The sequence below is a fragment of the Protopterus annectens genome, chromosome 3.part1 (genome assembly GCF_019279795.1).
Source record: "Protopterus annectens isolate FY-2018-M chromosome 3.part1, PAN1.0, whole genome shotgun sequence".
Lineage (NCBI taxonomy): Eukaryota > Metazoa > Chordata > Ceratodontiformes > Protopteridae > Protopterus > Protopterus annectens.
The window spans coordinates 1083022816-1083035350 of record NC_056732.1 but is presented as its reverse complement, the minus strand read 5'-3'; the positions used below and the strand labels follow the sequence as shown (position 1 = coordinate 1083035350).

General features: G+C 36.5%; 1 protein-coding gene across 1 annotated transcript in view; it reads right to left on the bottom strand.

Moving 5' to 3' along the window:
• The window catches only part of STAU2 (staufen double-stranded RNA binding protein 2), a 3898627-nt gene that overhangs the window by 2966787 nt on the left and 919305 nt on the right, over window positions 1-12535 (bottom strand). The gene's annotated exons all lie outside the window — the stretch shown is intronic.

The window sequence follows — 12535 nt, the reverse complement described above, 5'->3', positions numbered from 1 at the left end:
ATGACTGAATCCAGACGAAGAAAAGATTTGAAAAAGGCAGAGGCAGGGCCTTAGGGGCAAGCAGAGATGCCAGAATGAGGATGGTCTGGATCCTGCAACCAAGAAAAACAGGGTCTTGAGAAGAATTCAAGACTGATTTTTGAAAGTTTATGGTGAACCCCAGACTATGCAGTAAGGAAATAGTAAATTGGAGATCCTGAAGCAGAACCTCGAGGGATGAGGCCTGAATGAGCAGATCATCCACATAAGGAAAGGTATGAACTCCTCTCTTGCTGCAAAAAAGCAATGACAGGAGAAAGGCATTTGGTGAATACCCTTGGGGAAACAGAAAGGCCAAAGGGCAAACGGTGAACTGAAAATACAAGGAAGAAAGAAAAATGCAAACAAAGGAACAACAAATAATTTGGCCGTAATGCCATCAGGTAGAGCCTGAAGATGAAGCAAAGTGTAACACCTCATAACAAAATCAAATGCAGCAGCTTTGGAAGAAGCATCAGCTGCATCAAAACTGTACTTAATACAGGGGGCAGGAAACATGAGATGTAGAACCCAACACAGAAAGGGTCGATGTCTTCCCCTCGGAATTAGGGAGGTCAAAAATCACCTGAGAAACTTCAGAAAGGAGGGCTAAAACATATATGGTCATACGAGTCTGGGAGTTAATAGTCCTAAAAGTCAGGGTGGCAGCAGTACAGACATTTATACCCAGCCTCTCCAGGCCCCTACTATCCTTATCTGAAGGAAGCAACCTGATAAAAGGCAACAACTTGGAGAGTTTGTCAGAGGAGACAGACACCACAGAAGGATCAGCAGACAGGCATTTATACAGAAAATTACATTCATCAGGCACCTTGCAAAATCTGTTAGGTTTCTTAGGAGCTAGAGGATGAGAATCAGTGGCTACAGGAGTTGCTGAAAAGGTATCTACGGGGGGCAGCCAGAACTGGAGGAACAGGAGAAGGCTTGGCAGAATACTTCTGGAGGAGTTCATAATACCTCTTCTGGACATCAGAAACCTGAGAACAATCCCACTTAAAGAATTCCATCATATGAGAAACAGTGTCCCCAAAGGAGAGTTCCTTTAAAGGGGAATTTGCACTAATAGAATCCTCCTCTTCTGAACCACAGTCCAAAGTGGAAGGGATATGAGAAGAGTTGGGTAATGACTCTTCGCCAGATCTCGAACCTCATCAGGGGAAGTCTGCTCCCTCTGCCTTTTAAGACGAATGGAAGACAAAAAAGTGGCAGGCATAGACACTCCCCTCCCCCCCGAAGAGGCTTTAATACCATTAAAGCATTAAATAACTCCTAATTAAAATCCTGCTACTCACATTAGGGATGCTAAACTACAAGGTGAAATATACTTGGTTTTCGGTTTCTTTTCCTGCAAGATGTACACACGAAAAACCCTGGGAGGGTCAAACCCTGGTTGACTCAACAAGCATAGTAAGGATCTCCCTCACTAAGAACTGTAGAATCTCCCTTGGCCCCTCAGAAATGATCAGCCGAGATTCCCCCTTAACATCAGGTGCAGACTTTGTAAAGCATCTGAGAATGTATGAGAAATCTGATCCATGCCAGCCTCTGATGAGGTTATGGCAAAAGAAGAAGAAGGAGCAATGACTGGATGACCCCCCGGGCTTTCACTAACCTCAAGAGAGAAGTCCAGGGGAGGACAGACAGCAGCCGTATCAGTCCTGAGTTTTTTTGGACTTTTTCTTGGCCAATGGCTGACCCTGAGAATGGGATGACTGCCACAGCACCCTGAGCCAAAAGCTTAAGATATTGTTTTTCAAGGTAAATAGACAAGGAGGAGAGGTGGCTGACTATCTATGGTCTTAGGGGCAAATGCTTGGCAAACAGAACACTGTGTATGATCATGGGAAGCACCCAGACAGGAGAGACACTGGATGATCCTTATGGGGAATCTGCCCTCCCACACTGACATATTCCCTTTCTGGATGTCATGAAACCAACAACACTAAAAATAAGAGAGAAAGATAAGAAGAACACCAACAGGGCAGTTACATGAAAAACGGCTCAGTAACTAGCACAGATGAATGGTGTTCAGAGCGATGTTCAATGCAGGCTTTCAGATTGGTGGCAAAGAAGTTCTGAAGTGTGTGAATCCATACGTCATCTTTATGCCATACACCTTTTGCGAGGAGCATACGTGTGACATATGACTCCTGTAGATACTAAAGGCTTTGGTACACTGGCCGAAAATTGGGCTATCTCTGGCAGGAAATCCTTTTTGTTAGGAATACTGCAGTAGTGATAAGGAAGTACATCAGATAATCCTTAAGTAAGCTAAAAGTAAGATCACAAAGAGGAATGTACAACAAAATATTAGTAAATCAGAAGTTAAAAAAATAGAAGTTGAAGTTACGGAACACTTGCAAAATGAAGGGTTAGTAGAGAAAGTTTAACACAGATAACTAATATTACAGTATGATGGAACAACGAGTCCGAAAGTAAGGAGAAACAAGAGGATCAGGAGACATCTGAAGAAGAAATATGGACATGGGAAAGAAAAAGAAATTTAATGTGGTGTAATATTTATGCAAATGAGAAAGCAAAAATAATCAAAATAAAAAGAGCAACAACAAAAATATTTGAAGAGAAATATAGGCAAAGGCATCCAGATATGGAAAATTTTACAATACAAAAAATAAGAAAACAAAGAGGAAAAGTACAAAAGTAGATTAGTAATGGAAAAGTTAAAGAAATAGAAACTGGGGTTATGGATTACCTGCAAAGTGAAGGATTTAGTGTAGAATATCTAACTCAGAAAACATCACAGCAGGATAGACCAATGGATCCCCAAATTAAGCTGAAACCAGTAGAGCGGGAAACATCTGATCTGTTGCCAGATGAAGATACTTTGGAGCCTTTCACAGGAAATCAGTGTAAACGTCCAATTGGTGCTGCACAGCAAGGAGAGGAACAGGAAACTGTGGCAACTCTGATGCAGCCAATGTTGTGGGGTGATAGGCCAGTGCGTTCCCATATGAAAGAGCAATGAATGACAGGATGAACTACCTACAGAACGCCTATAAGAAATAGAGAACAAAGAATATGCCCTCAGTTTACAGGAAAATTACCTAAGAGAAGAGTTGCTTAACTTAACACAGTTGAATAGACAAATTAAAATCAGTAAAAGAAACAAATTACAGAAAGTCAATAAAACTCAAAAAGTTAGAAGTCTGATAAAACAAATGAACACAGTAATTAAGACTGTCCACAGAAACTCATGCAATATAACACAAGTAAATATGATATATTACTGTGCAGCTAAACTCATAAAGTCTTACCACCAAAATACAGGGTAGTAAGGGAAAAGAAGGGGGGAGAAATCAAATGCCATCATGGAAGTATAGAATAGAGAAAACTATAAAGCAATTAAGACAAGAAATGTCACTGTTAGAAGAGTACAGAAGAGGGAACAGATCAACAAAAATACTCAGAAAGACATAATAAAAGCAATGCACAGTATCAGATCAGATCAGGATCTATTGTGTACTATCGCAAATAAACTAAAAATATCAGCACAGGCAGAAAAACTTAGAAGATATGCAGATAAATATAAAGGAGAAGTGCAAAATAAGCAATTTATTGATGACCTCAAAAAGTTTTACAGAGAATTGGGAAACAAGGCAAAAGGAATTGAAACACCACCAAAAAAAGAAGAAATAGATACATTTTGGAGAAATAGTTATGAAGACCCTGTGGAACATAAAGATGTTAAATGGATAGAAGAAGTAAAAGAAAGAATAAAACGTTCAAATGTACAGGATATGCAATAGGATGAAGTAATGGCCAGAGAGGCTGAAACAAAGTTAAGAAAAGCTCCTAAATGGAAAACCCCAGGCCCAGATGCAGAACCTAACTTCTGGTTAAAAGTATTAATATCTTTACATGAAGATTTAGCCATGAGTAAGAACTATTTATATGTACAAACCGAACAGACACCACCCTGGCTAACAACAGGAAAAACATTGCTCCCACTTAAGAGCAAACCTGCAAGCTATCCTAAAAACTACAGACCAATAACTTGCCTTCCGACAAATTATAAACTGTACACTGGAATTCATGCCAGAGTTTATAGTCATTTAGAAGAAAACTCAATCATGGCAACAGAATAAAATGGTAGCTAAAAAAGTCATATGGAACAAAGGATCGTTTGATTTTAAATAAAGTCAGAATGGCTTAAAAAAGGGGAAGAATCTAAGCATGTCATGTAAAAAAGATATGACAGTATCCCACATACATGGATAAAAGAGTACTTAAAATGTATAAGATACACCTTACACTGATCAATTACATTACAGCAACCATGAACCACTCTGCAGTTAAGCCATGATAAAGGACAAATTATTATTCCAGGGATAAAAATTCAAAGGTGGATATTCCAGGGTGACTCTCTTTTACCGCTGCTCTTTTGTCTTGCCTTTAACCCATTAAGCTGTCTACTTAACAGATCAGGTCATGGCTATAAAGTGGCTCCCAGAAAACAAAGTGTAAAGACTTCTCATCTTCGTTTTGTACATGATTTAAAACTGTATAGTTCATCAGATCAGGAAATGTAAGCACAACTGCAAGTGGTCACAACTTTTTCAGATGATATAAGAATGTCATTTGGTCTTATAGTTCATAGTTTAGTACTAAGCTAATTGCCCTTGTGAGCCATTTTAAGCCTAGCCAATTATCCCTTGTGAGACTCAAACCCTGTACCTTGTGTTTGTAAGGCAAACACCTTAGCCATAAATGTGCAAAAGTAACCTTTAAAGCAAGAAAGCTGTAGCAGAAGAAAACATCAGTTTGGGACAGGAATGTGATATAAAAGCACTTGAGCAAGAGGGAGTGTACAAATATTTGGGAACTGATGAAAGATCAACAATAAAACATGAACAAATGCAAATAAAGCTCATAAAGAAATATTTTAGAAGGCTTAAATTAATACTAAAAACAGCACTGATATCTAGGAACAAAGTCCAAGGTATAAAACAATTTGTGCTTCCTGGCCTAACTTACAGTTTTGGAGCGACTTGACTGGCCCCAAAAGGTGTTGGATAGTTTGAACAGGAAAACAAGAAGGATGCTTCATCCTCACCAAATGATTTATAAAAATCAGTGTACACCAAGTGCTGCGGTAGCGTTGTCGCCTCACAGTAAGACGCTGTCCGGTTCGATTCTCAGCTACAGCGTCTTCTGCATGGAGACATGCGTGAATGGGCGTACCTTCGTTGAAGGTTGTGTGTCAGGGCTGGCAACTCGGCACGTAAAAATCAACTGCCAATCATTAGCGGACTGGAGTTCCGCTGTGGCGACCCCTAACCAGGAAAAGCCAAAAGACACAACAACAGTGTATACCAAGACTGGATATTCCCCATTCTGAAGAAGGTATGGGCCTCCTCGAAATTGATTACATGTATAGATCTGCGGTAGTGGGACTGCATACATATCTGCTGACTTCACAAGACCCAAACGTAGTGAAAGTTATAAAATATGAGGAGAACAAGTCTAAGATAACTTCCCTGCTTAGTTTAGCAGAAGCATATCGCTGTCAAGCTTGAATGGAAATCAAACTAGAAGCATATAAAAATCAGGTAGCAACTGAATGTGCCAAAAAACAAAAGAAAGAATATAAGATGAAGGATCAGATGAGAAGGCAAGAAATGTGGAAAATGCATGAATATAGTTCCAACTATAGGAAACTCTTGGAACAACCTCAAGTTGATCAGGATCGAATGCAGGAATAGTTAAAGAGAGGTAAATTTAAACCAAAAGACAAAAGGTTAATATTGGCGCCTCAAGACAGTGGATTACATACAAGTTGGTTTACACAGTCCATTGAACCTGTGGGAGAAACAAACAAATGTAGGTTTTGTAAAACAGAATTGGAAACAGTTGCACATTTTGTTGCTGGTTGTGATATACCAATGGCTCAAAGACAAAACCGCTCCAACATCAAGCACAAAACATTATTAAAGCAAAGCTTTCAGGTAACAACCCTTTCTCAATGCTAATATCATTACACAAAATAATCACCATTTAAATAAGAGCAAACAAGTATCACATGACCACAGCCAGCATATCATATAACAATACTTCTTAAAATTCCTAAAAACACATTAAATATTCTGTTGTTGTATTCTTACTAAACCAGGTTTAATACTTACAGTATTATTGAGACCAGGTTCAGATTCTGCATACAGTCTAATGATCCATTCATACTCTTTATTTTCAAGATAGTTATTTAAATTACCCCCTTTGGTCCCTTTTACTACTGTATCTATTACCCTAAATTTAAAACAGTGGTCCTCACCCTTACTTATAATATGTCTTCTTAAAGCATTTTTATATTTTTCCTTCTTATATCCAAACTTATGCTCAATATTCTGTTCTCTCAGCCTTCTACTGGTTTTCCCTACATAAAATGAAAAACATTTAATACATGTAGCAAGGTAAATCACATAGCTAGTATTACAGCTGGCTGAGACAGGAAATAAATATTCAAAAAATCCAAAATACTGCTCTCACTGGTAAATGCTCTTGTGGAAACAACCAGTAAATATATAATAAAAAACGTAGCACAAGAGCAAAAGCAAGGGTTAAATCTTATATTCAAAGCCAGATACTTTTATTAGTAAAACAATGGATAAGCGCTTTCGCTAAAAAATAGCTTCATCAGATCACAATGTTTGCTTAACATAGACTGTTTAAATACTAAAGCACATAGTGAGTACAATTCAAATGAACCAATCATCATCACACATCAATTAGTTCATTTAACATTTAAAGCAGCAAATACAAAAGTATATCAGTGCATTCATTATTGCTACTAATCATATAAATATATATATATATATATAAAAATATATATATAAAAAACTAACTCCATTTAAAAAAGCGCATCCTTTGAATACAACAAATGATAGTATAAAACTTTAATAAAAGTTTTCTTGTTGTTAAAATGCATTATAAAATTATTTATATATATCTATTACAATTTAAAAATGACTAAATATTCTCATATCTTTATGTGTCTGCGTTTTCTAAGTACAGATTTGATAGAGACTTTGTCATTTAGTCCTGAGCCTCTATCTGCTCTTAGCAAAATAATCCAGTTGTTTTCCTTCTCCTCTGTATATGTCATTATGTTACCTCCTCTTGCATTAGGTTCTATTACTTCTAGTACCCTAAATTGAAATTCATGTTGAGTGTTGTGTAAGACAGTGTGCTTGGCTAAAGCATTCTGTGTATTACTTTTTCTGATGTTATAAATATGCTCTCTTATCCTGTCACGTAGTGGGTGGTTCGTCTTACCCACATAAAATGATGAACATATTTTGCAAACTGCCAGGTAAACAACGTTAGGTGTCATACAATTCGCATGTGTTCTAAAATAAAATGTTTTACCATTATCTGGATGAATAAATGTGGTACTGCTGTCAATATAACAACAAAAATTACAATGACCACATTTTTCTGTATGTCCTGAACTAACATGCTGTATAGCTTTCTTAGGATAACAGAGGAGTCTTTTTAAGTTGTTTCTGTTCCTATATATAAAAGAGGGTTCTTTGCCAACTATGTTAGAAATCTCTTCATCAGCCTTTAGTATATCCCAATGTTTACATATGATATTCTTGACTTCAAATAAGTCTGTTGTATAACTTGTTGCAAATTTGACATTCAAGGGTGTCGAAGGAATATCAGTTCTAATGATATCCTGTACTGGACCAAAATAAGGTTTACCTGTAACATCACGTGAATTGAGGGCTTCAGTAGTGTATTGATCTATTTTACTAATTTTGTAGCCCCTATTCTTTAATCTATTTCGCAAACATGACAGATCTTTTTCTAAGCCTATTTCTGACGGATTTAGCCTAGAACATCTTAAAGATTGTCCTTTAATTATATTTTTAAAAATGTGGGGTGGGTGCATACTTGTCCTATGTAGTAACATGTTGCTGTGACAAGGTTTCCGATATACCCCTGTGTTGATGAGACCATTGTGTAACCTTTCTACATAAACATCTAGGAACACCACTTTCTCATAGAAGTATTGCATAGTGAATTTCAAACAATTTGTCAAGCTATTCATGATGTTTAAAAACTTTTCTAAGTTATTACTGTTCCATTCCATAGAAAAAAGACATTGTCTACAAATCTACGAAAGAAGATGACATATTCCTTAAAAAACTTTTCTTTAAACAAAACTTCTTGTTCCCAAAATGCTAGAAACATGTTGGCGTAGCTGTTGGCACAAGGAGTGCCCATTGCTACGCCTTCATGTTGCTTAAAAATCTTATCATCAAACATAAACATGTTATTATAAAGCACAAGTTCAAGAAAATGGACAATCAGATCTATCAACAATTCAGAATAGTCACTACATTTTTTTAAATAATTCGTGACAAATGTTAAACCTAGTTCATTGGGTATTACAGTGAACAAGGACTGTATATCTAGGGTGACAAAATAACAAGCATTAATATTGTCACAATGTGTGATGCATTCATAAAGGTCTACCAAAAATTGCTTTGTGTCACGTAAGACAAATTTATTTTTATTCAAAATGGGTCTTAAATGCTTCTCTATGAATACTGATAAATGTTCAGTAACCCACCCTCTTCCAGATACAATGGGCCTCATTGGTGGGTTACTTAAGTCTTTATGTAACTTAGGAAGTCCATAAATTAGAGGCAACATTGGTTTCTCAACCATAAGGTATTCATAGGTATTTCTATCAATTAAATTACTTTTGTAAATATCAGTAAGGGTATCAAATACATACCTACAGGTGTCATGAACATCTGATGTATTAATGATACCATAAAATTTGTCTTGTAACATATCATGCATAGCATTCATGTAATGTTCTTTGTCCAGGACAACAACACCAGAACCTTTATCTGCTGGCCTAACTACAATATTCTTATTTAATTGCAGGTTATTCAAGCTTTTTCTTTCATTGAATGTTAAATTATCTGATTTCTTTAATTTATTATATGTCTTAGTTTCATAGTAGTGATGCAATTCTTCCTCAGTTACTTTCAAAAAAGCCTCTACTAGAGGGTGATTTACGGGTACATAATCACTAAGATTCTTGAATATAGGGCCTTCTCTGACAGTGCTATCCTTATCCCTGAAATTATATTTCAACATTAAATTTCTACAAAATATTCTTAAATCCATAATTGCATCAGTAAGACAGCCAGTTGTCTTCGGTATATAATTCAGGCCCTTACTTAACAAAGAGATGTCAGTCAGTTAATTCAACAGAAGAAAGGTTGAACACTACCTTTTCTTTACCCACATTTTCTTTATCGTGGTATTGTGTAGAGAGTCTTCTGACAATTTCCTCTTTTGCCTTCCCATGCTCATGGAACGTGACCTCCTTGGGCCTTTGTCCATGCGTACGGGTAAAGGGAGAGTTAAATTGGCATCAACTACATGCTGATTAGCTTCCTTTGTTTTAGGTCTAACTGCTGGCTCTGAAGTAACTGAATGTTTGTTCTTAACAACATTAACCTCAGGATATAGATTAATGCTTTCCTGTGCGCTGGAATGCACTAACCTAATTACATCATTAGAATCATTTAATTCATTGCAAGGTGCATCACTTATTGCAATCTCTATATTATTATTTGTATTTACAATACTAGAACTCTCTTCTTCATTACTATCAGGTTGTGAGTCATAAGTACATTTGCTATTATCTAAACCATTCAAATTAACATTATTAGGCATATTCAGACTGTCAGGAACATCTGTAGAGAACGCTGAACCTCTATTACTACCAGCATTTCTCGTATATGTATTAGTTACATTCATTCTAGTAGGTTGTACAGTATTAACATTTGTCTGACCCTCATATACATTAGTAGCTAGTCTATCATTGTTATGTCTCTGCCAAACAAACACTTGACCTAGTTTAAAATCATTCAAGTCACGTATCACTTTATTTCTTTTTTGTTGCAAAAGTTTCCGATCATAGGCGGAAACCCAGTCAAGTAAATTTTCAAATAGTGGATATACGATATTTTCAGGAAAGTCAGTAAATAAGTGTTTTTGTTTAGAATTAATTGAGTCAGTTAGTTTCTTTTCCTCAGGACTAAAAAAGTCAATCAAGAGCTTGAGATACTCACAACTGGTCTCTAAATTGATGCGCTGCCAACGCGCTAACAGTTCTGGAAAGTCAGTGCTTTGGCTAGGCATACAGAATACTCTCAAACCACGAGGCACTATATGGTGGTCAAGACAGTATCGGAAATGGGCACGCTGTGCCTGTAAACGTTTTAGTTTAAGGAAGTCCTTCTCAATGTCGTCCAGCGCTCGGTAAAGCGCCTGCATGTCTACTGTCGCTCCGTTGATGTCAGCTGAGCTTGCTTCATCAAGCACAAACCAAGAAGGGTTGGAAATTCCATTCAAATGTTTACGAAATCTGGTTTCGAGTGTTTCTCTGCCCCGGTGTTCACTTCTGGGCACATAATCTAATTCTATGCTTGACATTTTCTCGATAGTCACAAAATTAGCGTTGTAGTAGACGAAAATGGCAACAGCACAATATGAAAGTCACCTTACTCCGTTGTGAGCAGTAAGAACTAAAGTAAAAAGTCAAAAAATCCAAAATACTGCTCTCACTGGCAAATGCTCTTGTGGAAACAACCAGTAAATATATAATAAAAAACATAGCACAAGAGCAAAAGCAAGGGTTAATGGAATGGAACAGTAGATAACTTAGAAAAGTTTTTAAACATCATGAATAGCTTGACAAATTGTTTGAAATTCACTATGCAATACTCCTATGAGAAAGTGGTGTTCCTAGATGTTTATGTAGAAAGGTTACACAATGGTCTCATCAACACAGGGGTATATCAGAAACCTTGTCACAGCAACATGTTACTACATAGGACAAGTATGCACCCACCCCACATTTTTAAAAATATAATTAAAGGACAATCTTTAAGATGTTCTAGGCTAAATCCGTCAGAAATAGGCTTAGAAAAAGATCTGTCATGTTTACGAAATAGATTAAAGAATAGGGGCTACAAAATTAGTGAAATAGATCAATACACTACTGAAGCCCTCAATTCACGTGATGTTAGAGGTAAACCTTATTTTGGTCCAGTACAGGATATCATTAGAACTGATATTCCTTCGACACCCTTGAATGTCAAATTTGCAACAAGTTATACAACAGACTTATTTGAAGTCAAGAATATCATATGTAAACATTGGGATATACTAAAGGCTGATGAAGAGATTTCTAACATAGTTGGCAAAGAACCCTCTTTTATATGTAGGAACAGAAACAACTTAAAAAGACTCCTCTGTTATCCTAAGAAAGCTATACAGCATGTTAGTTCAGGACATACAGAAAAATGTGGTCATTGTAATTTTTGTTGTTATATTGACAGCAATACCACATTTATTCATCCAGATAATGGTAAAACATTTTATTTTAGAACACATGCGAATTGTATGACACCTAACGTTGTTTACCTGGCAGTTTGCAAAATATGTTCATCATTTTATGTGGGTAAGACGAACCGCCCACTACGTGACAGGATAAGAGAGCATATAACATCAGAAAAAGTAATACACAGAATGCTTTAGCCAAGCACACTGTCTTACACAACACTCAACATGAATTTCAATTTAGGGTACTAGAAGTAATAGAACCTAATGCAAGAGGAGGTAACATAATGACATATACAGAGGAGAAGGAAAACAACTGGATTATTTTGCTAAGAGCAGATAGAGGCTCAGGACTAAATGTCAAAGTCTCTATCAAACCTGTACTTAGAAAACGCAGACACAAAGATATGAGAATATTTAGTCATTTTTAAATTGTAATAGATATATATAAATAATTTTTATAATGCATTTTAACAACAAGAAAACTTTTATTAAAGTTTTATACTATCATTTGTTGTATTCAAAGGATGCGCTTTTTTTAAATGGAGTTAGTTTTTTATATATATATTTTTATATATATATATATTTTTATATGATTAGTAGCAGTAATGAATGCACTGATATACTTTTGTATTTGCTGCTTTAAATGTTAAATGAACTAATTGATGTGTGATGATGATTGGTTCATTTGAATTGTACTCACCATGTGCTTTAGTATTTAAACAGTCTATGTTAAGCAAACATTGTGATCTGATGAAGCTATTTTGTAGCGAAAGCGCTTATTAAGAAGTTATGTTCCTACCATAACGTTCCATGTTAGTTGTCTTCTCTCGCCTTCTTTCTTGCTTGATGGGTTCGGAGCCGATCCCTCGGCTCCGACTCGGCACTTGCTTTAGCTCGAGAACTCCTTTTACCAGCTCGAGGCAGCCCCATATCCCATGATGCAAGGCAGGAAGTACCCAGATCTCGTTTGTTGACAAAGGGCAATAACACCAAGCATAAAATACTTCCCAAAGGAAGAAGAAACTTACAGATGGAAAAGGACCAGGTTAGAATGGTCTTTAGCATAATAGTTTCTTGTACAAGGTCTGTCCAGGCCAGGGGG